Source organism: Perca flavescens, chromosome 12 (genome assembly GCF_004354835.1).
Source record: "Perca flavescens isolate YP-PL-M2 chromosome 12, PFLA_1.0, whole genome shotgun sequence".
In the NCBI taxonomy this organism is placed as follows: domain Eukaryota; kingdom Metazoa; phylum Chordata; class Actinopteri; order Perciformes; family Percidae; genus Perca; species Perca flavescens.
Window position 1 is genome coordinate 11,989,098 of NC_041342.1, and position 9,722 is coordinate 11,998,819.

The window sequence follows — 9,722 nt, forward strand, 5'->3', positions numbered from 1 at the left end:
AAGTGCTGTGCTAACGCTGGGACCAGGCAAATTGTATCTTTATTTTTAAATAAAGTTATAGTATCCATATGATGTGACAGACTTAGGTTAATATTTCACCAGTAGCAGAAGATTAGACTATACGATGTCCTAAGTTGGAGACCCAATGTAAGTTCTGGACGTAACTAAATTAAGCTAGCTCCATTAAAGCATACATTATATTTTTCCCATCACAAGTTCACATCCAGTCTTTGCTGCAGTGCCTACATTTTATTTCTGAAAAAGAAATACATGATAGAAACGTTTAGTATTACTTCAGCTATTTCCCCCATAGAACACTACACATATGTCCGTTTTATGCAGATTTTATTTCAATCAGGAGATGCTTCTTTGCAATTATGAACATATTTATTGTACATACAACATGTAAATGTACGAGTCTCTGGAGATTGGACTCCATCAAACCCAAATATCCTAAAGGGTTTAAGGAACCCAAACAAATCCCCTGATGGAGTCCAGACACTGGTGGTGGAGAATAAGTAGAGGAACCATCAACAGCCAAGCATAGATGAAACCCAGGTCCGAGGGCGTGACCACTGGTGGCAGAAGGGGAGGAGGCGGGACGCACTCCATTTCCTGAAACGACAACTGCCAACCGTGGAAGAGAGAGCAGATTTAAAGCAGGGTATCAAGCTATGATAGGCTGTCAACAAATGGCCAACCCGGATTGGTTTAACTAACAACGACACAGCTGCTCTGATTACTACTGACAAGTGACGTACCATGAAACAGCTGATCATTATGAGTGATGGAAAAGGTATATGAAGCCTTCCTTTAAGAATTTACGCTGAGCTTCATTAGTGGCAAGCAAAATAATTTCCCATGTCCATCTACAGGTTGACACAATTCACCAATGCTAAAAAAAGGTACTATTGGAGAGGGACAGAGCAGCTTTGAGTCATTCATTATTCAGCCAAGAGGTGTGCAACTGTCATCAACCATCCAACCATCAGGGACATCCTAGGCAGAAGGCCATCACTGAATCAATCATTAATGAACTCATCATTTCATGCAACCTGCCACTGTCATTGATTGACAAGCCCAGCTTCAGAATTTTTTTGTCAGTGGTAGATGAAAGATATTGTCCAGTAAGTCAGAGTGCCGTAACAAGAAGACTGAATGAGCTTGCAACTGACAAAGAGGCCAAGATCAAATCAAAATTAGAGAAAACAGACACTGTGTCTGTTACTGTGGACATCTGGACTCACAGGACCATGCATGGCTTTTTAGGAATTACTGCCCACTTCATGGAGCTAGACAGAAGCAACCCAAGACTCCAGTCAGTTAAGTCAGTTACTATTAAGCTGTGAAAGATTCACAGGGTCTCACACTGGTGAGAGGATTAGTGAAAAATTTGAGGAATTATGTGATAACGTCAACATGAAGCACAAATTAGATTACAGTATCTCTGACAACCCTTCAAACATGAAGAAAGCCTTTACGGTTTGTTTTCCCTCTGCTACAAGTAGCAAAGATGATGAGCTGGAAAATGGCGACCTGTGGCAGGACGTAAGTGAGGATAACCAGGATGATGTGGAATCCATCCAGAGCAGCTGCCGGCAAAAACGACTTCAGTGCTTTGCACATTCGCTGCAGCTCGTTGTGCGAGATGGACTTAAAGATGTAAAAGTTCTGAACAGCGCAATGGCAAAGGTGACAACATTTTGCACTTTACTGCATTCTACTTGTGGCCTAAAAGAGGCATTTAAAGCAGACTATGGAGCCAACCGTGGCATTCCCCTCTGCTGTAGTGACACGATGGAACAGCACTCTGCGCCTTGTTGAAGCAGTCACTGACTTGGATCTTCAAAGCCTGAATACACTCCTGGACACCCAAGGTCATAAAGACCTGTGTTCATCAGCTAGAGAATGGGGTCAGCTGGAAGAACTTGTGGAAATGTTGGCCACATTTCTTCAAGCAACGGACCTCGCTCAAGGGTTTGACCCTTAGTGCAGCCTTCCCTTGTGTACCGTCACTTAACAGCCATCTCATCAGGATGTTGAATGCTACTCACCACCTGGTTGGTTTAGTGAAAGGCCTGCAGAAGTCCCTTCAACGCCGCTTCAAGGGTATATCTGTGAGCGTGAAAATGGATGACTCCAGTGACGTGGCAGTAGATCTTCCATTTGGGGACCTTGTCTACATGATGTCAGCATTACTAGATCCCTCATTCTGCCAATTTTGGCTAGAGCAAGATGTCCAAGCACTTGATGAAGTGAAGAGTGAAGTCAAGGAGATGATAACAGGTAGGTGTACCCACCATTCCCGAACACAAGCTATCACACACACACATCACATATCTTTATATTGTCTTCCTAGATTGATTCACAACACTGACACTGTGTATAATCAGTCCCATGATTAGGGTTGGGTACCGAAACTCGGTGCCAATAGGGAACCGGTGCCGACGTAAACGGTAGTAACGAGACCGAATAAGAACGAAAGTTTCGGTGCCTCATTTCGGTGCCTGACTTTTCACTACACCTGACAGCATGTAACGTTAGCCTACCTTTAGCTAGCAGCTGAATTAATCACGGTTAAAATGCTGACAGCTAACGTTAAACAGTGTAAAGTGTGACTGTATTTCACTGTGGAGGACTTCTACAGCGGGATGTAACAGTCTGCTCTGCAGCGCAGCAGCTGCCGTTGTCGCAATTCATAGATATACAGTATGTTTATATGGTCGGAATTAAACAACACAGACGGTGCGTTCACTTGCAGCTGCCGTTGTCGGAATTAAACAACACAGACGGTGCGTTCACTTGCAGCTGCCGTTGTCGGAATTAAACAACACAGACGGTGCGTTCACTTGCAGCTGCCATTGTCGGAATTAAACAACACAGATTCACTTAAAACTGGTAGCCTCGTGGTGCATTGACAGTAATTATAAAATACCCTTTTCCCATCTGGGGTTCAACAGCAATTTACTGGTGAAATAAGTTATTGTTATTGTTATTACGTTATTATTAAATCTTTAATTTTGACCATGGCCTTAGCAATAAACAAGTCACTGACTGTTGTTTACTACCCTTATTTTTTATTTATTTTTTTTACTTTATTGAAAAGTACTGGTTCAGGCACCGTTTAGGCACCGGCACCGTTTTAAAAGTATCGATTTATCACCGGAATCAAAAAAAAAAAAACGATACCCAACCCTACCCATGATGCTGTAACTAAACATGGTTTTTGATAAACTTACAGACCTGGTCTTGGCTGAGGCTCGGAAACTGACTGTACCTGAAAGCAGCCGTGGAAACGATGATAAGGAGGAGTCACCACCTGCTAAAACTCCTCGTCTTTTCTCTGGCCACCGGAAGAAATGCACCAAGAAAAGTGTGGATCATGGCTCATCTGTCAAGGCTGAGACAGCCAGGTCTCACGGCAGTTCGTTATATAGTTACGTTATTTTAATCTATTAAATCGTGGACAGGTTACGTAATTGACTTTTTTCATGTGGCGATTACGAAATTGAAAGCAATGCATTTTAATGGGAAGTATATTTCGTGATCCCAGAACGCTTACGGTAGCGAGTAGTATTGATAAGGCGAAAGTCCGCGTAGGGAGGTTGGTCGGGGTGGTGGATGGGTCAGAAAACACAGGACTTTCACCCCGGAGATCGGAGATCGGGGATCGGAGATCGGGGATCGCGTCCCGCGTGTTGCAGTTCCTTTGTCGGCGTGTCCCGCATGTGACGCTTCCTTTCCCCGTTCTTCTTTTTTCGTAACCACAACCGTCCTGTTATTGTGGCGTTTCATTTCCCCATTGTTGTGTGCCCCTACAACCGTGGATCGCGTCCTGCGAGTGGCGGCCCGCGAGTGGTGGCCCGTCCCGTTGTTGTGGCCGGCGTGTGGAGTTTCAAGTCCCCGTTGTTGTGTGCCCCTGCGCCCGGGGATCGCGTCCCGTTGTTGTGGCGCCTCATTTCCCCGTTGTTGCATCCCCCAGAGCAGGTTTGAAAAGCGTGACCTGTACACGTTCAAAAGTCGTAGAATATACACACGAAAAAAACTTCTAAATCGTAACCTGTACACAAATTTATGAATCAAAATAACGTGACTATTACACAACCTGGCGTGAGACCGGGTTGGGCTGAGATCATCCGCTATATCCAGGTAGCATCTGATGAAGATGAAGTGGACTGTCTTGAGTTCTGGAAAAGACAGCCCAAGACATTCCCGCAACTCTATCTTGTGGCTACGAGAGTGCTTGCTGTCCCGGCTACCAGCGCACCAAAAAGATTAAACCAACAGATCACAGATCCGAAATCTTTAACAGGTAGCTATAGCCTACATAAACAAATGTTCTCAAATAGTATTTACTATGTTAAATATTTTAGAAATGTTTTTTACCTTCTTGAAAGGAAACCGTTCAACAAGCTTTTAATAGATGTGTTTACGTTTACTTTTAGGAATTGACTCTGACGCCATACTCCATCTCAACAATCGATGGCTTTTTGCAAAAAACAACAAAGCAAAAGGAATTTATCACATGATCAAAGATGCTGAGAACGCACAACATCCTTCTCCAAGCCAATGTGCTCTCATTCAAGATGGAAACTCCTCATTCTACATGCGCAATGTACCACGGACAATGAAGACTATATCAGAGCGCACCTTCCAAAGTCTACCTGCTGCAGCTGAAACAGTATTCACCACAGACACTTACATGGACCGTCTTTATTCACCAAAATCAGCTGAGAGAGATCGCAGAGGTTGTGGTGAACGTTTTATAGTTAATGGGCTGAATGTTCATCGACCCGCTGATTGGAATGGTTTTCTCACAAATGATGAAAACAAGAAGGCACTCATTCATTTACTTCTGGATCACTGGAGCTCTCATGATATGATGGAAGACATCATCCGAAGGCCTGTCATTTTCATAGAGGCTGGTCAAGCTTTCAAGCAGTGACGGACTGGCCATCGGGAATTTGGGCAAATGCCAGAAGGGCCGCACCCCTATGGACCCCGACGGGCCACTACCGATAAAGTTATTTTATGCATGCAGACGCCAGGTGCGTGGAAAGATTAACTCGGAAGGCAGAGTTACTAATTTCCAAGCTAGGTTGTTGACAAAAATAGGGCTGGCGTGTTGCCGTTTTTTGATCCCAGTCCATCACTGCTCTCAAGACAGAATGCAATGCTGGAGTTATGTCAAAAGAACTTCTGATCAGCGATCTGTTCAAAACATGAAGAAACAGATGTGAGGGTGATCATTTACATGCAGTATATTCAAACTAAAATGCCTCACATCAGAACAGTTAGAGTCAGAGCAAAAGACTGACATTTTCTTCATCTTCCTGTATTATGCCAAGTCATCAACTGTCAACATCATCTTTGACATGGGAGATAGACTAATCAACATCAACCAGCTGGCTGAAGATTATTCACAGGAACACATTTCAGCTCTCTTTTGGCCTTGCATGCGTTCACTGGTGCTGACTGCATTTAAGCATTCAAAGGCAAAGGGAAGGTCCGTCCGATAAAGATTCTCAATCAGAATTCAAAGTTTATTCAGTGAAGATGAGGAAGATGAGGTAAATGATGATTGAGAGTTTATATTCTACACTAATACAATACACTAACATGACCAGTCGTCAAAGTACAGCATGGATAAGCAGCAAAAAGATCTAAGAACCAAAGAAATGTTTTCTATTTCATGTATGAGCTGTATTTTAGTTTCACCATTTAGCTGTAAGGAATGTTTACCTGTACAGGTTACTAACATTTACTCAATTGAAGGTTGGCTTTTTGATAACAGACTGCACACTAGAGTCATCTTTATTCCTTGTGTTGCATGGACTTTGTGGACTTTAATAAGTCTCACATTTGGTTAATTGATTTTGTATGATGCACCCTGACCCCAGTCCACCTAGGGGCATTACATTACTCACTTTTCATGCAAGTCACTTCATGTAGTATAGCAAAATGTTGAAATATACCTTAAAGATCCACTGATAGATAGATAGATAGATAGATAGATAGATAGATAGATAGATAGATAGATAGATATACTTTATAAATCCCAAGGGAAATTTTAGACATCCATTAACTAAGACAACCATAACACAGACACATACACACATATATCTCATATACAAAAAATTCACTCACAGAAATTTAAAGAGTTAAAGGTGCTAAGGTAGACTGTGTGCAATGGTAGTAGAGAAAGAGAACAGTCTAGGGATCAGTGTTGCCACAGTTACTTTGAAAAAGTAACTTAGTTACTTTACAGATTACTTGATTTTAAAAGTAACTTAGTTACTTTACAGATTACTTGATTTTAAAAGTAACAAAGTTAGATTACAAGTTACTTTATTAGTTACATTCAGCAACTGCCGACAACACCACTACAGCCTCAACATAAAAATGACAACCGGTTTACTGTGAGGCAGCTCAGCGTTGCCAGTAGTAGGATCTGGTTTATTATGGCACGAAATAGAGCGACTTAACGGTGTTTAAGGGCAGCATTTCCGCTACAACATAGGCCTACTGCCCGACCAACTTCTTCAACTCTCCACTTACTGGTTTTGCACCGAAGTCCAGCTTTTGTTGTTTGGGTGGTGGGGGACCTCCTTCACTCTGCTTCGCACCACCTGCTGGGACTTGCTCTGTAAGTTTGACTGCAGCGCTGCGACTCCAAATGGTTCTTCAAATTTAACGTAGTGTTTTTGTAGCTAGATAGCACTTTGTCGCCACCAGCACAGAGTGTACAACGAACCTTAATAGTGCCGTCTTTAGCTGGCACAAACTCTAAATATTGACTGTATTTCCAGCTAGAAAACGCGCATCTCTCTCCTCCCTCCATTGTTGTTTACGTTTGTGTCGCTGTGTGGTACACGTGAACTGTCCACATGCTGAAAACGTGACTTGTCGCATACGTGACTTCACTCCCCGAGACGCAAGAAGAAAGCAAAAATATATATTTTTACTAAGGAAAATGACAAATAGTAGCGCACAGTGACTTGGTTAAGTAAATTTAATCTGATTACTGGTTTGGAAATAGTAACGCGTTAGATTACTCGTTACTGAAAAAAGTGGTCAGATTAGAGTAACGCGTTACATGTAACGCGTTACGTGGCATCACTGCTAGGGATTGATTAGTGCAAAACTTATTTCATATTAACTATGAAAGACATGAAAAGACAAGCATGTAAACCTAATAGAATTAGAATTGCTTGACAAAAGAAATAATATACGTTAAGAACAATATATAACAGGGAATAAGTTATATGATGTAGATGTTATCACCAGAGTCCAGATTGTGTAGGAGGGCTAATATAACCTATAAGACAGTCAGGTGTACAGCAGACAGAGATATACATCCGTGTTGGCTGCCCAGTCCAGTTTGTTGTCCCCCCAGGTACTTATATGTGATGACCTCCTCCACATTGACCCCTTCAATGGAGACTGGTGGCATGTATAGCTTAGATCTCCTGAAATCCACCACCAACTCCTTGGTCTTTGTTGCGTCCAGCTGTAGATGGTTGAGCCTGCACCATTGCACAAAGTCATCCACCAGGTTCTTGTATTCGTCCCCCTGTCCATCCCTAATACACCCCACAATTGCAGTGTCATCTGAAAATGTCTGCATGTGGCATGACTCAAAGTTGTTGAGTTCAGAATACATATGAGCGAGTCGCTCGAAAGGTCGGCAGCCATGTAGCGCCTCCATCTTTAAAATACATCAGCCAAAGAGACACATACCTCCGCCTTTCGCGCTTTTACACTCCGTGGCACTGTGACGAATGCCAGCCGGGAGATTACTCGCGACTGCCGGCAGATTTGAAAGCCTGTTGAAGATAGAGGATCACACCTATTCTCAAGGACATGTAACAGAGTCGCCAAGGAAGTGAAAAAGAGAATTAAAACGACAACGCAACAGGCAAAGCAACACGACCAAGTTAATATTGGAGTGGCTTTTCTAAGATGGAAAGAGATCATGAGGAGCAAGGATTTTAAAAAGGGATGCTGAAGTTGCCTGCTTTCTTCTCGACAGGTAATTCAGCAATTCATTTTTCTTTGCCTATAGGTGGTCTCACGTCTTTTGCTTTTTCCTTTACCTTGTTTCCCTCTTCCTTTAGCTTTCCCTCGCACCTCCGTCGCATTAACTGATCTCTGACTCTGCTCACGGAGAAACATATGTAGCCTACGCTGTAAACATTGCCTTACACCATTAATCTCGGACAATATACACAACGGACGAAGTCGTACTGGAAGCCATGTTAATCTTGGCATACAGCCACCGTAGGAGTTAACACACGCTCGGAATGGGAGGGGCTAGAAGGTAATATTCTGTTGGTTGTCATATAAAATTTCCCAGCTAGATGGGAGAAATTCTTACACAATGTAGTTTTAAAAAGTAACAAACAGTTATATTGTCAGCTGACAATATAAATGTAGTAAAATAAAAGTGGAGAACAATTGTAGATGTAGATGTAGTCATTAAATCAATTAGGGCTGCACAATAGTGGTTTTTTTTTCATCGTCATCGCAATATCAACTGGCGCAATAAACAAATCATAAAAGGCTGCGTCATATCGCGAAAGACACTTTTGTGTTAGCTGAAAGAAAATATCAGTGAAAAAAAACTGCACTTGAAAATGTACAATTTTTTGTGGTGCCTTTTATATTCAATTCAGTGTTCAACTTGTTCAATACAAGAATGTTGGAAATTGTTTCCTTTCATTTGTTTTAAATTCAACAAGCAATTTGTTGTATTTTAGCTGAAAACTGAAAGCAGCAGAAATGCAGAGTACACTAGTATTGGTTTACTGGTATTCAACGTTATTGCATATTTTCCTCATATCATGCAGCCCTAAAATCAACAAACCAGCGTAAAGCATTAGTAAAGTTAATAAAAATTGTTGTTTTGCTTCTTCAGAACATGGCAGCAGTGAGATCATATCAGATTCCTATCAAACAGTCAAACGATTAAATGTGATTTGAAGAGGCTCTAGCCGAAGCCGTTTGGGACTTAAAAAAAATTCAAGTTCCAGTGAAAACTGTTTATCCAAACCACGCAGTACATGTCTTCCCCGAAAAGCTAAATCAAAACCTGCTGTGTGGGTGTGAAACAGCCTAACTTGGCAGCACCTCATGGGAGAACAAGCCAAAGCTGCACACATCCCACACAGCAGCCAGTTACTGTGTGTGTGTGTGTGTGTGTGTGTGTGTGTGTGTGACCTTACACAGTTTTAACAGAACTGTATGTACAGTTTTTGGAGGGGCTCTGTGTGTCACAGATTACCCTCTTCACTGGGTCAGGTAGTGAGACAACAGAGCTCTATTGTGTTGACATTGTTTAGGGTATGAAATGTTCTGTCAGACACAAAGCAAACTCAAGTGTTTACAGGGATGATTTCCTGTCAGCTGTTGAGATTGTATTGCTTTGGTTTTGGGGCTCTTTGTACAGTAGATGTCCCTGACATTAAATAGACTGTTTTTAAATAAACACATTACTATTACACCCCTGGCTCAAGTCGTCATGCAGCAAAAAAAGAAAATTAATTAGGAAATAAATTGGTTAAAACGCTGCTTATGCTGCTTTAACAAAAGTCATCTGAGCTGTAAAACTCATCAGTCAGTTATCTCTCGAGTGAACCTCACACTCACCTCTTTTAAAAAGGAACACACCGTTTGGGAGCAGTAGGCTAGTTGGAGCCGGTTACCTCCAGGATCTGTGCTAA